The sequence below is a fragment of the Pelodiscus sinensis genome, chromosome 26 (assembly GCF_049634645.1).
Source record: "Pelodiscus sinensis isolate JC-2024 chromosome 26, ASM4963464v1, whole genome shotgun sequence".
NCBI lineage: Eukaryota > Metazoa > Chordata > Testudines > Trionychidae > Pelodiscus > Pelodiscus sinensis.
The window spans coordinates 20995560-21015839 of NC_134736.1; the positions used below are offsets into that span (position 1 = coordinate 20995560).

General features: G+C 52.9%; 7 non-coding genes across 7 annotated transcripts; 4 read left to right on the plus strand and 3 right to left on the minus strand.

Moving 5' to 3' along the window:
* Positions 1 to 4698: 4698 nt before the first annotated feature.
* Positions 4699 to 4772, minus strand: TRNAR-CCU (transfer RNA arginine (anticodon CCU)). Its single transcript has one exon. It is a non-coding gene; the product is annotated as a tRNA-Arg (tRNA).
* A 1966-nt stretch (positions 4773 to 6738) lies between these two features.
* TRNAK-CUU (transfer RNA lysine (anticodon CUU)) lies at positions 6739 to 6811 on the plus strand. The gene has a single exon. It is a non-coding gene; the product is annotated as a tRNA-Lys (tRNA).
* Positions 6812 to 7243: 432 nt separating this feature from the next.
* On the plus strand, positions 7244 to 7316 carry TRNAV-AAC (transfer RNA valine (anticodon AAC)). Its single transcript has one exon. It is a non-coding gene; the product is annotated as a tRNA-Val (tRNA).
* A 4947-nt stretch (positions 7317 to 12263) lies between these two features.
* On the minus strand, positions 12264 to 12345 carry TRNAS-AGA (transfer RNA serine (anticodon AGA)). The gene has a single exon. It is a non-coding gene; the product is annotated as a tRNA-Ser (tRNA).
* A 2491-nt stretch (positions 12346 to 14836) lies between these two features.
* Positions 14837 to 14909, minus strand: TRNAF-GAA (transfer RNA phenylalanine (anticodon GAA)). Its single transcript has one exon. It is a non-coding gene; the product is annotated as a tRNA-Phe (tRNA).
* Positions 14910 to 18363: 3454 nt separating this feature from the next.
* Positions 18364 to 18437, plus strand: TRNAT-UGU (transfer RNA threonine (anticodon UGU)). The gene has a single exon. It is a non-coding gene; the product is annotated as a tRNA-Thr (tRNA).
* Positions 18438 to 19360: 923 nt separating this feature from the next.
* TRNAV-AAC (transfer RNA valine (anticodon AAC)) lies at positions 19361 to 19433 on the plus strand. The gene has a single exon. It is a non-coding gene; the product is annotated as a tRNA-Val (tRNA).
* The last annotated feature ends 847 nt before the right edge of the window (positions 19434 to 20280 follow it).

Sequence of the window (20280 nt, forward strand, 5' to 3'; positions counted from 1 at the left end):
CAGTGACCTATGCATGGGCAATGGGGACACTCAGTTTTCTGGCTGGCCTCTGCACTCCTGGCTTTCCTCCTGCTGCTTCATCCCTCTGGCTATGACTACACGGCACATTTATTTTGGAATAAGCTGTCCTTGAATAGTGATTCCAAAATAGTTTATTTCGAACTAGCACGTCTACACTGCAGGGAAACCTCAGAATAGTCTGAGGCAGGCTCCCCAGTGTAGACGACCTGTCTCAGAAGAATAAGTTAGTATATCCACAAGAAGGGGCTAGTTCAAACTAGCAGCAGTGGCGCAGCTACACAGGCCTTATTTTGAAATAGCTAATTTGGAATAGGCGTTAGTCTTTGTAGAATGAGGTTTGCAGAAGTCGGAATAAGCCGTCTGTTACTTCAGAATTATTTCAAAATAACGGAATTGCTGTGTAGACTCTTGCATTGTTATTGTGGAATAATGGCCATTGTTCCAAAAGAACTTTTGTGTGTGGACAGAACCTGCACAGCCCAAGAAATGTGATTGGCAGCTCCTCCCCACCATTGTTTTGTCAATTGAAGTGCAGGGTTTTGAAGACATGGATCCAAGGTAACCACCTTGGTTGTCTTCTGCTAAGGCCAGGCTGGAGGGAAAAGAATGGCTCCTTTGAGCTGGAGTTGAACCAGCGGCCTAAGGATCACTTGCCAAACACACACTACAGACCGCCGCTCTTCCAGCTGAGCTATAAAAGGGTGCCTGAGTATTTCTTCTTTGTCCAGGTTGTCCTTTCTGCAAGTCTCAGGGCAAGAGCTCCCCCAAGTAGATGTCATTGCTGATGAGGGGCAGAGGAGCACAGGGGCTGTCACAGGCACTTCACACGCAGACAGACCCCCTGAGTGAAACCTGAGCTAGATCCATCCATGTCACAGCAAAAGGAAGAAAGTTGGGTTCTTCTCATGTGTCTTCTTTGTTCCAGAGTCTCTAGGGGTGCGGAAGGCTCAGGTCTACATAAAAACAAACCAATTGAATGAACCTTGGTCTAGAAGCACCCCTGAGGGTTTCCTTCTATCTTTGGCCTGGAAAGGTCATCTGTAACAATATGGTTTTTCTGTAACCCTATTGGAAGGCCTGTAGCTATTCAGCAGGTCTAAACTAAAGCCTTCTTCTGCAGCCAGACTCAAGAGCAGCAGCAATTAGCTGTAAAGCCTTGAGTCACATACTCCATTCCAGCTAAATGACACTGAAATAGTGTCACACTAGGCTGTGACAAAATGCAGGACAATGTAGCACTTTAAAGACTCACAAGATGGTTTATTAGATGATGAGCTTTCGTGGGCGAGACCCACTTCCTCAGATCAAATAGTGGAAGAAAATAGTCACAACCATATATACCAAAGGATACAATTTAAAAAAATGAACACATATGAAAAGGACAAATCACATTGCAGAACAGGAGGAGGATGCAGGGCGGAGGGTGGGGGAAGGAAGGAAGGTAAGTGTCTGTGAATTGATGGTATTAGAGGTAGGGAGAGTGGGATGTTTGTGAGTTAATGGTATTAGAGGTGATAATTGGGGAAACTGTCTTGGTAATTGGTGAGATAGTTCAAATGTTTGTTAAGTCCTTTTTGTAAAGTGTCGAATTTTAACATGAATGACAGTTCAGAGGATTCCCTTTCAAGTGCAGATGTGAAAGGTCTTTGTAGCAGAATGCAGGTGGTTAAGTCATTGAGAGAGTGTCCTTTCTGGTTAAAATGGCAAGAAACTGTTTTCTCTTTGTGATCTTGTCTGATATCTGTTTTGTGGGCATTAATCCTTTGGCGAAGTGTCTGAGATGTTTGTCCAATGTACATAGCAGACGGACACTTTCGGCACATGATAGCATAGATTATATTACTGGATGCGCAGGAATATGTGTTCTTGATCTTATAACTCACTTGGCATGCTGATACCATTATTGGACCTAACCAACACTTTTGACTCCCAAAGTGCAGCCGTTCCCCACTTCCCTCCATCCATTGAGCCCAAGCGGTGTCTGGCCCCCTGGGAACAGAAAGCTACAGCTCCATGGGCAGGGGGCTTTGGCTTCCTTGCCCATGGGATGCTGTTGCAGGGAGGGCTGCTCAGCAGGGACGGGGTTCACCTGTCGAGGAAGGGAAGAGTATTTGGGTGCAGACTGGCTAACCTAGTGAGGAGGCTTTAAACTAGGTTTGATGGGGGCAGATGCTCAAAGCCCACAGGTAAGTGAACAACATGGACACCTGGGGGATGGGCCAGAAATGGGAGAGAGCAGGGGCTGTAACTGCAGAGATAAAGGAGGGACGCGGGACCACTGGGAAGCAAAATCTAATCTGTGTCTTAGATGCTGGTACAGACACACAGGACTATGGGTAATAAGCAGGAAGAAGTTGGTATCACAGGGACGTGGTGGGATAATACACTTTATTGGTATATTGGCACAGAAGGGTAGAGCTTGCTCGGGAAGGACTGGCAGGAAAAAGGGAGGAGGAGTTTCCTTCGATATGAAACATGCGAACACTTGGCCTGAGGTGGAGATGGACACAGGAGTGGACTTGTCAGGAGTCTCTGGGTGAGGTTAAAGGGGTAAAACCCCAGGGGATGTCACACTAGGCGTCTATTACAGTCACCTCCCCAGGCAGAAGAGGTGCCTGAGGCTTTTTAAACAATTAACAAAATCATCCAAAGCGCAGCTGGTTTCACACACACTCAGCCTCACCCACAGCTGGGAGGCAGTTTGCAGGGAGCTGAAAAGAAACAGAAGAGGGGAAACTGGAGCCTGGCAGAACCAAGTCTTGGGATTCTTCTGTGTCCAGATGTGCTAAGCAGCTGGCAGCCAAGCTCCCAAGTGCTGGTCTGTTCCCACCCTCCCCAGGCAGGTGAATTCAGCGTCACCTACAGCTGGGACGCAGTTTGCAGTGAATTGAAAAGAAACTGGCTGGTAGAACCAAGGCTCAGGATACTTCTGTGTCCAGATGTGCAAACAGCTGGCAGCCAAGTGCTGGTGTGTTCCTGCCCTCCCCAGGCAAGTGAATCCCCTCCTCTGGGTATTACAGGCAGGGAACTTTTCTATGCCCGGCAAACGTGACACCCACTGCACTGCAGAAACCAGTCCCCTGCCTTTTGCAAAGAGGCCCCTAGAAGCACTTAGCCCCCTTGTTGTCTCTGCCTGTAAAACAAGGAAAAAGCAAATATCTATCACTGGAGAATGGGGGTGTCAATCCCACTGCCTCTTACATGCAAAGCAAGCGCTCTACCACTTGAGCTAATTCCCCCACCTCTGACAGAAAAGGGATGCAATCTAGACACAGCCATTGTGTAGACACGGCCTTGGGGTGTCACTAAACTAGCCCCAAGACACATTCCTTGCTTGGACCAGTCACAGTCCTACCTGAGACGTGTGTGACTCAAAAGCCTCCTGTTCCCTGCCCAGTTCCCAACACTGGCTGCAGACCCAGCGATATTTGGTGCCTTGGCTGCTGTCCCGCACCTGCAGTTCATCCGCCTCCCGGAGAGGCAGCAGCTCTGTGAGGGGGAGAAGCCGGGGAATTTCCCTGCATGTGTAAAAACCATCACTGCCGGCCCGGGCTGGGCCAGTGCGCTGGCATCCCTCATGTCTGGAGCATCCGCCAGGGAAAAACTGAAACTGTATCCTGCCAGGGGGGACTCTGACCCGCTATAGGGCTTGGCGTCCCTCCAACCCTCCCCAGCAGGAAATACCAGACCAGGGATCCCTCCACCCCTCCCCAGGAGGAGCTATGGGGCCAGGGGACCCTCCACCCCTCAGCAGGAGCCAATGGATGCCAGGGGGGCTCACACACAAACAGGTGCACACACCCTCAATATTGGTGCCCAGGACAAAACTCGCTCTGTTCCTGGAACGGGAACAGCGACTAGCAGTGAGGCCCCTCCCTGGCAGCACCGTGTCAGACGGTTTCTTCTTGGCTGGCGCCTCCTGAATGCTGGCAGCAGCTGCCTGGTCCGAGGGGCTGCAGTTCCCTGGAGAGAGGGGCTGGGGCCAGTGGCTGCAGGAAACCCCTTCTGCTGTGTCTGTGGCTGAGCTGCACAAAGGAAGATACAAGATCCCTGGGGGGGTCTTTGCCGGATGAACATCCCTGAGGAAAGACGCTGGAAGCGCAACAGACACACAAAAGGGGCACCAGGGACAGTTTGAGTCACACACACGGCAGGTGTCACAGCTCAGCGCAGCCAGGGACCTTATCCACTCACAGAGCTTCACGGCTTCTCCACCCCCCAAGCCCGACCAGGCAAACTGCCCCATGGGCTGTGCCTGCGCCATGCTCAGGGCCTGGGGATTGTCTGTCAGTTTGCCAGACCAAATAACTAACCTAACCTCTGACCCCCGCCCCTCTGGAGTCTCTGCCTCTCATGGGCCTTCTCATCCTCAGGCTCTGCTTTGTCTCCAGACAGACCATGCTCTGCTACAGGCACCTCCCTCTGTCCTCTGTCTGTCACTCCTGGGCCTTCTAGAGCAAAACAGGCTCCTTCATTCTGACTTTGAATACTTGGGCTTTTAACACCCAGATCTGCACCTAACACCAGTGTTCACTCAAAGCTGAATCTAAACACCAGCATTGGCTAGTGACAGGTCTGAACAACTTCTGTAGAGAGGAAGACAGCAACTGTGCAGCATCCTTGCTAACTGTTTCAGAGAGCGGAGGAGAGTAAATGCTTTGTCCCTGAGAGAAACTGTCACCCCAGGTGGGACTTGAACCCACAATCCCTGGCTTAGGAGGCCAGTGCCTTGTCCATTAGGCCACTGGGGGACACAGAAAACTCTGCCAGGGAAAGAAATTCACCCTTCTAAATGTCCCTTCTTCAACTTTTAGCTCCTAATGAAGCCCCTTTGAAGAAGCCAGATACACAGGAAGGGCTGATCACACCCCTCTGAAAATCAGCTTTCCATGGGTATAGGCAGCTGGCTCCAAGTCATGGGCCTTTGACATCTCGTCTCCCTCCCAAAACCAGGGAAGTGTCTCCCACTGCTGCAGCCTCCTGAGACTCTATGGCCGTGTCTGTACAGCAGGGACAGCAACACTCAGAGCCCCACAGGAGGGCCCCTGGCCTAGCAATGTGGCCCCCTGAGCAGCCTCTGATGTTCCCTGCTTGAGCCCCAGAACCAGCCCTGAGTGAGGGGGGCAGGGAGAGCAGCTCACACATGCCAAGGGGCTGGCCAGGGGCAGGACATGAGCCTGCCAGGCAGCAGTGACATCACAAGGAACTTTTACAGCACCTCAGCTCATTGGCTGGGAAGCAGTGACCTCACAGAGCAACCTCAGAGACCCCCATGGCCTGGCTGCCTGGAATCTCCTTTGTGAGGTTTCCCCTTGAACTCACCTTTAAGCCAGATCCCTGGTCAATTTACCCTCTGGATCTTACCCACAAATCACGCTGAGCCAATCCTTTAGCATCTAACATCTAAAGGTTTATTACTACAATAATACAATATAGGACACAGGACACATGCTTCTTTGCTCACCTGCACTAGCCTTTCGCAGGATGAGGGGTCCCTTCTCCCTTGCCCAGAGGGGACAAGAACAGAAACCAAACAAAACATCAGAACAGCCAGACTGGGCCATGCCAGTTGTCCAACTAGCCCAGGATCCTGTCTCACAACAGCAGCCAATTTCATTGTCCCGAGGGAATCCTCAGGACAGACAGTTATTAAATGATCCCTCCCGTCGCCCATTCCCAGCTTCTGGAATACACCGGGTAGGGACACCTGCCCTGTCCATCCTGGTTAAATGCCTTTGATTATGGCTGCCAGGGATCCCAATGTTGAGTAGCTCTGCATTAAGGGTTCTTATTAATGTCAAGAACCTCAAGCAATGTAAAGCCAGAGTGTGATGGAACTGGAAAGGAAAATGTTTACACTAGAAGGAATTTTTTCCAAGGGGGCACTTGGAGTTGAGCCAAGGACCAGTTGATCTGCACTCAAAGACTCGATCACTGACCTACACCCCCCTGGAAGTTAGCATCAGCAGCCAATGTTGGGAACTGGGCAGGGAGCAAGAGGCTTTTGTGTAACACACAACCCAGGTGCTACTCTTGGGCTTGGTCTGCACACTGAGCAGACGGGTGGGAGGGGTCTGATGCTGTCACATATGTAGGGCAAGTCACCCACCTGGTATATTTTAGGAAGGGTCCTGAGTCCTGGCTCCCAGCCACGCACCTTGGCAGAAAGACCAATGGCCCCTGCACAAAGTGCATTGTGGGAATAAGAGTTGGAGCAGCAGGAAAGGGGCCGGCCCCTCAGTACCAGGGCAGAGGCAGGAGGAGACAGGAGTGAATCCTGCTACCTCTGCCATGGCTTGGCCCAGGAGGGCTGGGGTCTAGCAGCTTTTCACCCCAGCTTTGTGGGAGGCCAAGTAGGAAGGGGCCTCTGGAGGCTCATAGCCCCCTGGCCTGCTGTGTCTGTGGAAAGGGGGGAGAGGACACATACCTCTCACTGGGGAACAGGGCGCATGGATCCCACTCGTTCCTGCAGAAAATGAAACAGGCTGAGCATTTTGCAGAGAATGGGCCAGAGCCCTTCTCCTGTCCCTGGAGAGATGGAAATGGGGCCGTTCCTTGTGGGAAAAGAAGTGGGTGTGTCGGGAGTGGGGTTCGAGTTCAAACCTCTCCACAGACCAGAGCCCCAATTAGGGGCAAGAAAGAGCCTTGAGTCAAGCAGTGGAGAACACTTGGCTCCTGTTCCCCTGAGATGGGATATTAGAAACTTTTTCCCACACACCCTGGCTAGCTCAGTTGGGAGAGCGTGAGACTCTTTATTTCAGGGTCATGGGTTCAAGCCCCATGCTGGGCGGTACCCTTCCTTAACTCACATTTTCAGCCTGTGAGCAATTGGCTCTTAGTTCTCACCAGGGTTTTAGAAACAAAAAGTCTACTCCTGGAGTCCAGCTTTAGTGGAACCAAAGAGAGAACCAACTGTAATTTCCATCTACCAAGGAGAAGGGAAGAGGATTTTCTTCTCCTCCGTTCTAACCACATCAGCCCAGGGGGGAGAAAAAATAACCCTCCACCCACTGATTGTTCCCTGTCAGCTTCTGTAGCTTCACTTCCTTCCACAGCAGCTCCAGCTTTGAGCTACAAATCTCAAGGGGCTGGTGAGGAAATTAGGCGCTTCCCTGAGAACAAGAGGTGGAGTGTTCACAAGGAGCATCCCCTCCCCTGCAGAGCGGGGTGTTAGAAAGAGCCAGGAACAGAACAGTCAGACAAGTTCCACCCCTTGAAATGTGTTTCTGTGGTGTAGTGGTTATCACGTTTGCCTAACACACAAAAGGTCCCTGGTTTAAAGCCAGGCAGAAACACAGGGTCTTCTCTTATTGCGGTGCCCAGGTAACTGCAGCTGCTGCTGACCAGCCTGTTGATGAGCCCAATGCTCATGTGACAGAGGGGGGGTAACCTTAGCTGATAATGCCCCTGGGTGCCAATCTGGGGAAGCCAGATAAATTAGGCCAGGCAGCTGCTTGTGCCTTGGCCTCCCCTGCCCTGGGAGGCTGGTGCATTGGGCCGGCTCTGCCTGCTGCCTCCCTTGTGTGACTTGCCCAGTGTAATGGCCAAATGTCGGAAAAGCCTCTTCCAAAAAAAAAAAAAGCAGAAGAAAAAGCTGCACAAATTGGGTTTTGAAATGTGTGTAGCTTTTCCCAGAAGAGCAGTGTAGGGCAGACACAGCCTGAGTGTTGCTCAGCACTGGTAGGAGACAGGGAGGGATAAAATGATCTAACGGCACCTGAAGCCTTTCAGAACAACTCCCAGCCCCAACCGCAAGAACCAGCCCTTCCCTCCATCCTCACTGGGGTCTGCTGGGAACTGTCTGGACTCAAGCCCACCCCAGTTTCACCCTAAGGATTTCCTGTTCTGTAAAAGCTGCGCCCTGGAAATGAGAAAGCAGCTAAAGTGACACTCGTGGGACTTGAACCCACAAACTTTGAATGTCTAGTTGGGCTCACATGAATCACTGCAGCTTAAAATAGTGATAGAAAAGTAGCCATGTTAGTCTAGGCCTTTTAAAACTGCACTTGAAAGGGAATCCTCTGAACTGTCATTCATGCTAAAATTCGACACTTTACGGCGGGGTCCTAACAAAGACTCTAGTTATCTTACCCATTACAAAGATAGCTTCCCCAATTATCACCTCTAATATCATTAGCTCACAGACATTTACCTTCCCCCCCGCATCCCCGTTCTGTTCTGAAATTTGATTTGTCCTTTTCATATGTGTTCGGTTTTTTTAATTGTATCCGTTGATATATATGGTTGTGACAATTTTCTTCCACTATTTGATCTGAGGAAGTGGGTCTGGCCCACGAAAGCTCATCATCTAATAAACCATCTTGTTAGTCTTTAAAGTGCTACATAGTCCTGTATTTTGTTGCAGCTTAAAAGTCCAACATGCTTTCCATTGCACCACAGAACCTGATATCTCCACTCTCTGCTTTGCAGCATGGCAATTGCTGGTGGCAAAGGAAGGGGAGCCAGGTCTGTCTCTTTTGGGAGAGCAGGTAGGAAGAGGGAGGAGGCCACTGAGCCCCTGACAGTGAAAACAAGGTATAAGAGCTGAGCTGAAGTTGGAGAATGTGGGCATCGATCCCACTGCATCTCGCATGCGAAGCAAGCACTCTACCACTTGAGTTAATTCCCCTGCTGCGTTAACAGAGGCCTTCTTGGAGGCTCTTCCCTTCTCCACAGCGACGTTTGTCATCTAGGTCAGTTAGTCGTGGGAAAGGAAAAGGCTCTGAAAAGGCCTCAAGGGCAACTCTCAAGGAGACTCCCAGTAGCAAAGCCATGGGGGGGGGGGGGTCTCTGAGATGGCCCCTGCCCTGCAGCCTGTCCCACCTGGCCACTGTCATGGACTCTCTGTGAGGTCATCAGCTCCCAATCTCCTTTAGCCAATAAGCTGAGGGGCTGCAAAAGGCCCTTGTGATGTCACAGCCACACCCACCCGTGCCCGCCAGGGCTAATGTCCTGCCCCAGGCAGCCCCTTTGCATGGCTGAGCTGCTCCCAGGGGTGAAAGTGACACATTTCTTACAGGGAGTCCTGGGAGATGAAGCAGCTGGAGGGAGCCAGGAGAGCAGAGGCCAGCCTGAGAGCTGAGAGTCAGAGGTGCCCACGGCACTTTCACACCAAAGGTCCCATGGTGTAAGGGGCAGCACTCAGGACTTTGAATTCTGCAATCTGAGTTCAAATCTCAGTGGGACCTGCTGGGGCTCAGCTGCTTGTTACAAGGTTTAGGTGCTTCAGCTTCTATGCACTGAGGTTCAGTAAAGAGAGTTTTGTTCCTCTTGCTGGGTGTCTGAGGCCACTGGAGCTTCATCTCCAGATGGAGCAGGCGGGTGGGAAGGGCCTGATGCCATCACAGCTGCAGGGCAGGTCACCCACCTGGCCCCTGAGCTCAGCCAGTGGTGGAGGCAGCCAGACAGTGTGAGCAGGTCAGAGGGAGGATTGGGGGAAGGGTCCTGAGTCCTGGCTGCCAGCAATGCACCTTGGCACAAAGACCAATGGCCCCTGCACAAAGTGCATTGTGGGATTAAGAGTTGGGGCAGCAGGAAAGGGGCCGGCCCCTCAGTACTATGGTATAGGCAGGAGAAGATGGGAATGAATCCTGCTACCTCTGCCATGGCTTGGCCCAGGAGGGCTGGGGTCTAGCAGCTTTTCACCCCAGCTTTGTGGGAGGCCAAGTAGGAAGGGGCCACTGCAGGTGCACAACCCCCTGGCCTGCTGTGTCTGTGGAAAGGGGGGGAGAGGACACACACCTCTCACTGGGGAACAGGGCGCATGGATCCCACTCGTTCCTGCAGAAAATGAAACAGGCTGAGCATTTTGCAGAGAACAGGCCAGAGCCCTTCTCCTGTCCCTGGAGAGATGGAAATGGGTCTGTTCCTAGTGGGGAAAGAAGTGGGTGTGTCGGGAGTGGGGTTCGAGTTCAAACCTCTCCACAGGCCAGAACCCCACATTAGGGGCAAGAAAGAGCCTTGAGTCAGGCAGTGGAGAACACTTGGCTCCTGTTATGCTGGGATGGGATATTATGAAGCTTTTCCCACACATCCTGCCTAGTTCAGTTGGAAGTGCATGAGACTCTTAATTTCAGGGTTGTGGGTTCAAGCCCCATGCTGGGCAGTGCCCTTCTTTAACTCACATTCTCAACCTGCAAGCAATTGACTTTCCGTTTTCACCAGTGTTTTAGAAAGAAAAAGTCTAGCCCTGGGTCCAGCTTTAGTAGAACCAGAAAGAGAACCAACTGCAATTTCCATCTTCTGAGGAGAATTACAGGCCAAATGTGTCAGCTAAAGTAGCTCACTTGGGAGAGTGTTAAAGTGAAGGTCCCTGGTTCAATCCCAGCCTTTGCCAGGTGTTACTAGGTAATCCTTTCTAAGGTTCCCCTTTATTTAATGATCATTTCACCCTTTTTGGCCACAGCTGGGCCTGACAAATCATGTTCCTGTGACTCGCCCCTGTTCCTCCCAGCCCTTCCTGAGAGTTGCTGCTTCCTTGGCTAATGCCCACCCAGCGCTGGCACAAGGGCTGTGGCTCAGGGTGAGGTGCTGATGGGGGCATATTTGACTAGTCTCGTGTGAGCTCCTTGGAGCCAGCCAGCTGAGCAGGAGGAGAAACCCAGCAACCAGCTCAAGCAGGGTGGGAGGACAGAGACCCTCTCTCACCTGGGCACTGCAGGCAGCAAGAATTGGAGTCATCAGGGGAGTGGTGACAATGGGGGCAAGACACAGACATCTTCTCCTCCCCCTGAGGAAGGGGGCTGGGCCCGGGATCCAAGTCCCTTTCAGCCCCCAGGAGAAGGGAGCTGAGAGAGAGGGGAGGGAAGGAGGTGGCCAGAGCCTCCCCCCAGCAGGCTGGGTCTGTGGGAGCAGGGGTGAGGGGGCCTGGCCCTGCTTTCCTGCCCCCTTCTCACACTGGTCTCAGAGCATCAGCAGCCGCCCGCTATCTGGTGGGTGGGGCCTTCGCTCAGCGTTTGGCAGCCAGAGGGCTCTGCATCCATACGTAGGCCTGGCCTGCCCCCCTCTTGCCCTGCCTCGGTTGCTCTGTGGCTTCTGAGCCTTCCCTTGGAGCTGTCAGCACCAGCCCCGCCCCCCCCCCCTCCCGCCCGTGCTCAAGGTGCCCAGAGGAGGAAAGGGGATCTGGGCTCCAGTCTGAGGCTCTTCCTGCCTCCTGCTTTCCCCTGGTTCCTGCCTGGCCCTGGGCCGCTTTCCTGCCAGCCCCACGGGGGCCAGGGGAAAAGCAGGGGGGTGGGTACAAGGGCCACATTTGTGGGCATCAGGTGGCACCAAAAGAAACGCTCCCTGTCGGCCTGGCTGGAACATGGCGCCACATGAGCAATTTGTTGGCACCAACGTGCTCCCCTGGCCAGTCTGAGCGGGGAGCCAGGGACGGTCCCTGCAAACCTGGGGCCATTGGCCAAGGCTGCTGCTCTTGTGTCTGTGCTGGGACCCCCTGGGCCTCAGGAGCGCTAGAGATGTGGGGCAGCTCTGTCCTCCCAGCCTGGGGCTGCCTGTCTGGGTGACGCCCTCACACACGCTGGCCCCTCCTTCCCCTGCTGGGACAGGGCTCCTGCTGTTCCTTGGCCAGTCAGCCTGGGAGTTGGGCTTATCCCAAGCACAGGCCAAGCAGCAGGAGCTTAGCTGGGCATTAAGGGAAGCTGCAATAAGAGTGTAGCTGCCTGGCTTTGAACCAGAGGCCTTCTGCATATTAACTAAACACGCTAACCACTACCCCACAGAAACATGCTTAAACCACTTTTTTTTTCTGTACATAAACTTGGACAATAATTCTGTTACTAATTCTTTGGCCAAGGCCTGGGGGCAGAGGCAGAGCAAGAGCAAGGAACAAGACACGCCCCCCCCCCCCACACACACACACGATACTTCGCTAGACCTTTGCTCCCAACACAGGGTGGGGCGGGGGGGCTGTGTGCCTGGGGAGGGGTGACCCACATCATATCCCCAACATTTCTGCCCTTAATAGATGGACCTTTGGGGGCAGGCCCAGACGCTCCATCCTCTCTACTCCTACCACACACTGGAGCAGGGCAGCCCCCAGGGGCAGGGCTGAGCCATGGGGTGCTGGGCAAGGGGCAGAGGCTGCAGGAGCTGAGAGTTTCCCTAGAGCTCAGGGACCCATAAAGAGGCACCATGCCCCCTGTCTCTCTCGGAAAGTCACAGAAAGGGATTGACTGGGGAAAGTGGCTCAGGGGTTGTGCAGCTTGTTGCCCAGGTTAAGGGTGTGGCCAAAACACAGGCCTCGCTGTGAGCAGGATTTGAACCTGCGCAGGGAAACCCTATTGGATTTCTAGTCTAACACCTTAACCACTCGGCCATCACAGCCACAAGTGCCGTAGTGCCCTGGGGCCAGGGAAACTGGTAAATAAGCCCAGTGCCCAGGCCTGACTTCACCTGCCTCTCAGAATTGACACAGCAAACCTGGCTCCCCGAGCACAAGGGGGCTAATTTTACAGCACGTCTGGGCCCTGGGTGTTTCTCTGCCTCCTGCTTTCCCCTGGATCTAGCCTGGCTCTGGGTCTCTTTCCTGTCAACCCCACGGGGGCCAGGGGAAAAGCAGGGGGGCGGGTGCAACAGCCACATTCATGGGCATCAGGTGGCACCACAAGAAACGCTCCCTGTCGGCCTGGCTGGAACATGGCGCCACATGAGCAATTTGTTGGCACCAACGTGCTCCCCTGGCCAGTCTGAGCGGGGAGCCAGGGACGGTCCCTGCAAACCTGGGGCCATTGGCCAAGGCTGCTGCTCTTGTGTCTGTGCTGGGACCCCCTGGGCCTCAGGAGCGCTAGAGATGTGGGGCAGCTCTGTCCTCCCAGCCTGGGGCTGCCTGTCTGGGTGACGCCCTCACACACACTGGCCCCTCCTTCCCCTCCTGGGACAGGGCTCCTGCTGTTCCTTGGCCAGTCAGCCTGGCCTGATGCGCATTCCCTTGAGCACCACGGGGGCAAGAGGCAGAGCCTGGCACCTGCTGGGACCAAACAAGAGGGCATCAGGGGCAGCAGCAAGAAACATGAAACCTCAGCATCCTGCAAGCCCAGGGTCCCAGCACATCCCAGCCACCCACTGAGCAGCAGACACCCAGCGTGAGGTAAGAAACCGTCTCCTGAACCTAAGGGGAAGGAAAACAAAGCAGTGGAAGTGGGAGGGTTCTGCAGCCAAACAGTGGCAGGTCCCAATGAGATTTGAGCTCAGCTTGCAGGACTCCCCAGGCCTAAGGGCTGTTCCTTACACCATGGGACCTGCACCAACCACCACTCCCTCAGCTGGAGCACCAGCTCATGCCCACTGGGACCAGCTTTGCTTGTTTCCTTCCACCCAGAGCCCCCTTCTTCTCCTGGGCAGCAAGGAGCATCCCTGGGACGCCCTGAGACAGACACAGGACTCTGCCTCCCCACAGCCAGCCCCACCCCACAGGATTTGGCAGAACAAGGGGCAGTGGGGGGGGGGGGGGGGACTCTCCTCAACCACTGACTCCCAGAGCTTCTGGTCTGCCTCCCTCAGCTTGGCTTCCATTCCTGCCTTGCTTCCTCCTTGGGCCAGCAGGAAGAGCTGACCCCATACCTAGCCTCCCAGGCACAGATTGGGCAGCAGGAGCTGCGCTTTCCTGGTCACCAAGGGGAGCTGCAATGAAAGCAGACACTCTGTTTGTGCCTGGCTGTGACCCAAGGACCTTTTGCATGTTAGACAAACATCGTACCCACTACACCACAGAAAGCCACAAACGTGCTTAAGCTTGGCTAACTATTCTGTTACTAGCTCTTGTTCCAGCACCATGATGGGGAGGGGAAAACACCTTTTCATGGAAAATTGCTGTGAGCTCTGAGTCTGGCAATTAACCCGTATAATTAGTATAAACAATTAGTAACACACATACTAAATGGAAACAAATCTGCCTACAACAAGTCACAGCTGGAGAGCTCTCTGAAAACATCCACTCCATGTAGAGCCACAAATGGGATGTTAGAAATTATTTTTAAAGGCCTTGACAATAAGACAGTGACTATCATATTACATCTCTGTAAATTCGTGCTGTGCCCACAACTTGAGCACTGACTGGAAATGTGGTTGCCTTACCCCCCCCCTTCCCGCCCCCACCAAAAAACCCATACCTTGGCATTGGAAACTTCAGAGAAGCACAACAAAAATGATGAAAGGTTTGGATCAGCTGCCACATGAAGAGAGATTGGGACTTTTCATCTTAGAAAGATGGAGACAGAGTGGAAATAAAATAGAGGTCTATAAATCATGGCTGTTTTGAGATTGTAAATAAGCAAAGGTATTTTTCTTGTTCCCATAATAGAAGAACTAAGGATGCGCCATGATATTAGCAGGTTGAAAACAAACAAAAGGAACAATTTCTTCACACAACGCACAGTCAACCTGTGGAACTCCTTGCCAGAGGATGTTGTGAAGACCAGGACTATAAGGGCATGTGTATACTTGGAAACTATTTTGAAATTGCTTAAATCAACATAATAACTTCCAGTCTAAGAAAATAGAAATAGCGTGTCCTCAGTATGGGGAAGCCTCAGATTTAGTCCGAGGCAGGCTCTGTTACTGTTCATTTCTGGGGGCATGGAATTAAAAACAGAGACACAAGGCTGGGAGCAGCTGAAGCCAAGAGCCCTGTTCTACTGTGTCAACAATCTCTGAGGTGACATGAAATCCCCTCTCCCATTTCTAATCCTGAAATATCATCAACTTTATTATGTCGTTCCCGGCCTCTTGATACAGCCTTTGAACTCTGACTGCAGATATTGGCCTGCCAGAGATGGAGAGATGCCAAAAGAGACTAAGCCGCATGGACTAAGGCTTCTGCCAAAGCCCGGGATTGAACCAGGGACCTTTAGATCTTCAGTCTAATGCTCTCCCACCTGAGCTACTTTGGCAACTGCTGCAAGCTTTCTGAGGCCCATGTTTCTCTCAGGCATATTTTTCTCTCAGCAGAATACAAGAGAGATGCTGCTGCCAGTGGACCTGCAAGGCAAGATGAGCTTTGCCTGCCTCCCTCAGCCTGACTTGCACTTGGCCCCATTCCTGCCTCTCTTCCCGGTGTGTCCCAGTGGCTGAAAGGGACTGTGGCTGCCAATGCAGGGAAGAAGATGGGCGGGGGGCCGTGTTCCCTCTGAGATTTTCCATCCATGGGCGGAGTGAGTTTCATAATGTGCGCCACTAGTGAGGTCGTTTGTGCTTGTGCGGATGTGGGCTACTGTGGTACCCGCCAGTTACTCACAAACAGCTTAGCTAAATATAGCTTGATAATTGTATAGAAGAAAAATACTGAAACAAGGGATGTCATTCCTGGCCACTTGGTACAGTCTTTGAGCTCTGACTGCAGGACTAGGTCTACACTGGCGGGTTCTTGCGCAAGAAATCTTAAAACCGGCCCCTTCTCCTGTCAGTGGAGAGATGGAAATGGGGCCGTTCCTTGTGGGGAAAGAAGTGGGTGTGTCAGGAGGGGGATTTGAGCTCAAACCTCCCCACAGACCAGAACTCCCCACTGGAGGCAAGAAAGAGCCAAGTCAAGAAGTTGAGAGCACTTGGCTCCTGCTACCCTGTCATAGGGGCATGAAAAGACTTGGTGTAGCCAGTCTGGGTAGCTCAGTTAACAAAACAACATAAGGCTTTTAATCTCAGGGTCATGGGCTCAAGCCCCATCTGGGTGATCCCCTTCTTTAACTCACATTTTCAGTCTGCAAGCAATTCACTCTCAGCTTTCACCAGGGTTTTAGAAAGAAAAAGTCTAGTCCTGGGGTCCAGCTTTAGTAGAACCAGAGAGAGAACAAACTGCAATTTCCATCTTCTGAGTTGAAGGGAAGAGGATTTTCTTCTCCTCAGTTCTAGCCACATCAGCCCAGCGAGGGGAAAAAATAACCCTCTGCCAGCTGACTGTCCCCTGTCAGCTTCTGTAGCTTCACCTCCTGCCACAGCAGCTCCAGCTTTGAGCTACAAATCTCAAGGGGCTGGTGAGGAAATGAGGAGCTGGCAGCTCGGGTTAGTGGCTTCCCTGAGAACAAGAGGTGGAGTGTTCACAAGGTGCAGTCCCCTTTTAGAAAGAGCTAGGAACAGAACAGTCATCCCAGTTCCACCAGCACCAAAGTGTGTTTCTGTGGTGTAGTGATTAGCATGTTTGCATAACACACAAAAGGTCCCTGGTTCAGAAACACAACATCTTCTCTTATTGCTAGTGCCCAGGTAAGTGCAGCTGCTGCTGACCAGCCTATGCCTGGGATGAGCCCACCTCCCACGTGACAGAGAAAGGTGATGTTAGCTGATAATGCCCCTTGGTGCCAGTCTGGGAAGGGGAGATGAATCAGGCCAGGCAGCTGCTGGAGGCTTGTGGTTTGGCCTCCTCTGCCCTCGGAGGCTGGTGCATTGGGCTGGCTCTGCCTGCTGCCTCCCTTGTGTGACTTGCCCAGTGTCCACAAGCCAAATGTCGGAAAAGCCTCTTCCAAAAAAAGCAGCAGAAAAAGTTGCACAAATTGAGTTTTGAAATGTGCGTAGGTTTTCCAGAAGAGCAGTGCAGTGTAGACACAGCCTGAGTGTTGCTCAGCACTAGTAGAGACAGGGAGGGACAAAATGGTCTAACGGCACCTGCAGCCTTTCAGAACAACCCCCAAACCCAACCCCAAGAACCAGCCCTTCACTCCGCCCTCACTGGGGTCTGCTGGGAACTGTCTGGACTCATTCCACCCCAGTGTCACCCTAAGGATTGCCTGGTCTGTAAAAACTGCCCTGGAAATGAGAAAGCAGCTAAAGTGACACTCGTGGGACTTGAACCCACAATCTTCAAATGTCTTGGTGGGTTCACTTTAACTATTGTAGCTTAAAAGTCCAACATGTTTTCCATTGCACCACAGAGAGTGCTGAATTTGAGATCTCCACTCTCTAGAACAGGGGCTGGACTTGATGGCCTTCTGAGGTCTCTTCCAGCTCTACGGTTCTACAATTCTATGACTCTCTGCTTTGCAGAATGGCAATTGCAGGGGGAAAGGAAAGGAAAGGGGAGCCAGGTCTGTCTCTTTTGGGAGAGCAGGTAGGAAGAGGGAGGGGGGCCACTGAGCTCCTGACAGTGAAAATAAGGGATGAGAACTAAGCTGCAGTGGGAGAACGTGGGCACTGAGTGCTCACTTCACATGTGAGAGGCAGTGGAATCAATGCCCACGTTCTCCAGTGGTAAAGATTTGCTCTTTCTTTTCCACAGGCAGAGCCAGCCAGGGGCTGTTTCCAAGGGCTTCTTCTCTTCCCATAAGGCAATGGGCAGGTTTCTGCAGTGCAGGGGGTGTCACATTTGCCTCACAGGGAGCAGTTCCCTGGCTAAAAGTCAGGCAGGCAAAGTCCAGCCTGTAACACCCAGTGGAGGGGATTCACCTGCCTGGGGAGGGCGGGAACAGACCAGCACTTGGGAGCTTGGCTGCCAGCTGCTTAGCACATCTGGACACAGAAGAATCCCAAGACTTGGTTCTGCCAGGCTCCAGTTTCCCCTCTTCTGTTTCTTTTCAGCTCCCTGCAAACTGCCTCCCAGCTGTGGGTGAGGCTGAGTGTGTGTGAAACCAGCTGCGCTTTGGATGATCTTGTTAATTGTTTAAAAAGCCTCAGGCACCTCTTCTGCCTGGGGAGGTGTCTGGAATAGATGCCTAGTGTGACATCACCCTGGGGTTTTACCCGTTTAACCTCACCCAGAGAGTCCTGAGAAGTCTGTCTCCTGTGTCCATCTCTGCCTCAGGACAAGTGTTCGCATGTTTCATATCGAAGGAAACTCCTCCTCCCTTTTTCCTGCCAGTCCTTCCCAAGCAAGCTTTACCCTTCTGTGCCAATATATCAATAAAGTGTATTATCCCACCACGTCCCTGTGATACCAACTTCTTCCTGCTTATTACCCATAGTCCTGTGTGTCTGTACCAGCATCTAAGACACAGATTAGATTTTGCTTCCCAGTGGTCCCGCGTCCCTCCTTTATCTCTGCAGTTACAGCCCCTGCTCTCTCCCATTTCTGGCCCATCCCCCAGGTGTCCATGTTGTTCACTTACCTCTGGGCTTTGGGCACTTGCCCCCATCAAACCTAGTTTAAAGCCTCCTCACTAGGTGAGCCAGTCTGCACCCAAATACTCTTCCCTTCCTCAACAGGTGAACCCCGTCCCTGCTGAGCAGCCCTTCCTGCAACAGCATCCCATGGGCAAGGAAGCCAAAGTCCCCTGCCCACTGAGCTGTAGCTTTCTGTGCCCAGGGGGCCAGACACCTCCTGGGCTTGATGGCTGTGGGGAATGGGGAAGGGCTGCACTTTGGGAGTCAAAAGTGTTGTCTGGAAACATAAAGAGCCATTTTAAAAAGACTTTGTAGGAGGGCACTATGGCTCAGTTGGCAAAAGCACCTGCCTTGTAAACAGGACATCCTGGGTTTGAGTCCCAGTGGTGCCTTTCTAAGACACAGGAAAGGCCTCCCCTGGCCACCCATGGAACTGCTGGTTCAGGAAAAGGCTCATTGGGGAGGTTTGTTAGGGAGAAGGAAACCACAAGCCTGGAGCGGGTGCAGAGGCTGCTGTGACTGGTGCTGGCAAGGCAGGGCTCTGACTGCAATTGCTGGGACAGGAGAGCTAGCGCCACACACCCTTGTAGTTTCCTGAGTGGGTCAGGGCCAAGAGAGCCTGAGGGTGCAACCTCTTCACCTCCTGCAGCCATGGAGAGTCAGGGTCTGTGCGTGTCAGGAGGAGCTTCTCACCGGGGGGGGGGGGGGAGAAACCTCTTGGGGCTTGTGGTTTTCTTCTTCCCAACACTCCTCCTCAATCAGCCTTTTCCTGAACCAGCAGTTCCATGGGTGGCCAGGGGAGGCCTCTTCTGTGTCCCAGAAGGGCATAAGTAAATGTGAGCGAAGGCTGTTTATTAGTCAAGTGCTTTAGCCAGCTCTAAACTGTTCTATGTACGGTCCCAGACAACACCATTGTCTCACAAATTTTTGCCATTCCCCATTTCCCTCCTGCCTTCCCACCCTGGCGGTGTCTGGCTCCCTGGGCACAGAAGGCGACAGCTCAGTGGGCAGAGGCTCTAACATGCACATCCCCCCAGCTGCTGGAACCGTAGAGTTGCCTTTGAAGTTCTGCAGGGTTGTGGGAGGGAGAAAAGGAGCAAACTTTGATTCTCTGGCTTGTAAACCCCTTGGTCTCAGGGGTTAGTTTGGAGTCCCCAGGTGGGGGCCCGGCCTCTTTCAGTTTGGTCCTTTCCTGAGGGCACAAAATTGACATCAGAGAATTCCTTTGCCCTGCAGCAATCTCTGTTGACCAAAGGGTTAGCAACCGAATATTTGCTCAAGTTTAAGTGCAGCAGCAGAAACCACTGCTAAGTGTGTTTCTGTGGTGTAGTGGTTATCGCATTTGCTTAACACACAAAAGGACCCTGGTTCAAAGCCAGGCAGAAACACAGGGTCTTCTCTTATTGCGGTTCCCCTGGGTGCCCATAAGGCAGTTCCAGGACCTGCCACCTGGTGCAGAGTTCATCAGCATGTGTGCTGGCTTTCAGGAGCTTGTGGGAGACAGCTCAGCAGGTTAGGCTGAAATAGGAGAACGTGGAGGGGGGGGGCTGAGACTTCTCAGTGGTGCCTTGCCTGAGACCAGGTCATTGCAGCCACGCAGTCCAGGGCCCACCCTGGAAGTGCCACTACTGTGGCTGTGCACCTTCGGGGCAGTGTGGCTGTCACCTTTGGTGCAAGTGGACACAAAGCCACATAATGTCCTGTCTCATGCCCAGACCCCAGCCACCCCATTCCCCTGGCTTTCTTCTCACCCAGCACCCCCAGCTTGCTTTGTTCCTGCTCCCCCACCCTGCTCCTTTATCCACGTTCCTTCTGCCCCCTTTCTCCTGGACACACACGGCTCCTTGGCTCTTCTCAAGCCAGGCCCTGCAAAGAGCCACCAGGCAGGATCCAGCCCTTGGAGCTCGGCTTACACCGGATCTGGTAATTTCTCACCACATCTCACCTGGGAAGAGGTGACTTGTTCTCCTTTCTTCTGACCTTACGTCTCCGTTCCCTTTAAAGGTCTCTGCTGCTCGGGACCCGCCTCCTCAGGGTGCTGCCCCTCTTCCCCTGGGCTGGGAGTGGGAGACTCCACAGTCTCTGCACTTGGGCTGAGAAGTCTCACGGGGACTCGTCTGTTGATGGGTTAGTCAGCCCGATGGCCAGCCGGATCCATTCCGTAGCGCTGCCCGAGAGGGAGCTTTAGAAGTGCCCAGTGTCCATTGGTATTTTCTGGGGCTCTGTGTAGGGGAT